General features: G+C 42.0%; 1 protein-coding gene across 1 annotated transcript in view; it reads right to left on the bottom strand.

Moving 5' to 3' along the window:
- LOC137972127 (protein cycle-like) overlaps positions 1-2500 on the bottom strand; it is a 24968-nt gene that overhangs the window by 17834 nt on the left and 4634 nt on the right. The gene's annotated exons all lie outside the window — the stretch shown is intronic.

A 2500-nucleotide genomic window follows, 5' to 3' on the forward strand; every position in this document is an offset into this window, starting at 1 on the left:
CTTGCTCAGTAAGATCTTAGAAAGTTTTATTTTCGAGTGGATACATGAAATCGTATCGGCAAAAATTGATAAGAACCTGAGTTCGGCAACATTCTACGCACCTACTGATCCACCTTTTACATCACTTGCTTTCCTCCTCTGATACCCAACGCGTTATCATTCGCAAATGCATGATTGATTTCTCTAAAGCGTTCATCATCATCATCATCATCACCAAGCTGCAATTACTGGAAGGTTCCTGATATTTTGATTAACTGGTGTGCGGATTTCCTCTGTCAACGCTATTTTCGCGTCAAAATTGGCGAAAACAAATCAGCCTGGAAATCAACACGTGCTGGTGTACCTTAAGGTACAAAACTTTGACCATTGCCATTTCTTGTGATGATCAATGACCTCACCTCCGATTTACCACTCTTCAAGTATGTAGATGATATAACTATCTTTGAATGCTTAAATTTGTCCTGCCCAAGCTTCCTTCAATCTGAACTTGACAAAATCTGTAACTAGTCTACTAACAACAACATGAAAATCAATGCCCCAAAAAACTAGAGAACTACGAATCAGTTTCTTTAAGCTTGAGTCTCCAGTGTAACCTCTAACCGCGGATGATCGTGTTATTGACACTTTTACACATTTTAAATTAGTTGGAGTGTATATCTCATCTGATCTCACTTGGTCCCATCATGAAGATTATATCTGTACCAAGGCAAGCAAAAGACTCTATGCTCTTCGTACCCTAAAACGTGCTGCTACGTCATCAAACGACCTGGTCTCAGTTTACTGTTCGTTTGTCAGACCGACGCCTTTCATCTGAGATTTCTCCGTAAGATCTTGAGCATGACTGGGTGTGACAGAATAACCACACACCGAAGTGCTGGGGCAAGCAAATCTTCAAAGCATGACAACAATCTTGTGCAAAAGAAGACTGAGATGGCTAGGAGATGTGAGACGAATGGATGATACACGCATTCCAAAACAGCTGCTCTATGTTGAATTTGCTCATGGTAAGAGACAGAGGGGAAGACCGAAACTGAGATACAAGGACACCTTCAAAGTCAGTCTTGTCAAGATGCGGCATAGATGTTAAGACCTGGGAATAAATAACTGAGAACAAAACAGCGTGGAAAACAGCAGTGAAGGAAGGAACTGTCCTACTAGAGAACAGCATGATCAACAACCAGATTGAGAACCAAGTACCGCAACATCTGGTGGAACAAAGGTGAAACTGCGAACTACGTCGGTTGCTCGTTTTGGTGGAATAGATGTTCCTTCTAGCAGCGAAGCGAATAATGTTACAACCTCTATCGACTTTCCTCCAGAATGATTATTGGAAATCGAAACAGTGATTTGCATAATGATATTGAGTCATTAAATATTCCAGCTCATACCTTTCCAGTTAGCAGGAGCAAGGATGACACAGTCGGTTAGTGCGCGGCCTTGGTGCAAGAGTTCTCGAGTTCGATTCCCGGATCTCGCATCCTTGTTTCGACTTCTTTCCTTTCCGTGTAGCTAAGTAGCCTTAAATACCCGTAAAACGAAGCACTGATGGAGAGGGGGGAGTAAAATAAGCGCACCGTCGACCTCAGGTTTGTCAGTTGAATTATATGGTTGCTTTAAACAACCTGATTCAAGAACCAGGTACCGCCACATCTGGTTTCAATGCGAAAAATTCAAGCCATCTGTTTGGTCTCAGTCTTTTAGTAACTAACACCATGTCTCTCGTACCCAAGATCGATGAAGCGAATTATTTTGCTACTCGTAAAAATCCTGATCTAATTTGTCTTACCGAAACTTGGCTAACAGAAGCCATCAGCGAGAATTGCATTAACATTCCTGGATATTACCTTACCTGCAAAAACCGATCTACTGGCGCTCACGGTGGTGTTTGTGTATATATTAACAACTTAATTCAATATAAAACTCTGGACCAGCTGCATCATCCCGAACTAGAAGTGCTTTGGATTTACAGCCGACCAAAGAGACTCCCTCGTGGAATTCCTTGTATTGTGACCGGAACTGTATACCACCCCGCTAGTGACGACGACAACATTATGATCGACTACCTATCTTCCACGCTTATGTCCATTTGTGGAATCTTTCTGACCGGTGATTTTAACAGATTGAACATCAATCGGTTACTGGCCCAGTTTAGTATGAAACAACTTGTCCGCGTACCAACTAGAGGAGACAATATACTGGACTTAATAATAACAAACATGCCACAACTGTATGATAAAGACTCTGTCGAAAGATATCCTCCCTTTGGCCTTTCGGATCATAATGTGATTATGCTTTATCCTAAAAAGAGACCTCCGCAAGCCATCAGCCGTCGAACAGTACGTAAAAGGGACACTCGACGTAGTAGTAAGACTATTGAACTTGGTCGATATTTGGGTTCCTGTGACTGGTCTCTTCTGGACTCCCCAATGAACTGCGAAAACAAACTTCAGCCATTTGTGGAGCTAGTACAAATTGGTCTTGATAATATTATGCCACTTCA

This window comes from Montipora foliosa, chromosome 9 (genome assembly GCF_036669935.1).
Source record: "Montipora foliosa isolate CH-2021 chromosome 9, ASM3666993v2, whole genome shotgun sequence".
NCBI classification, from domain to species: domain Eukaryota; kingdom Metazoa; phylum Cnidaria; class Anthozoa; order Scleractinia; family Acroporidae; genus Montipora; species Montipora foliosa.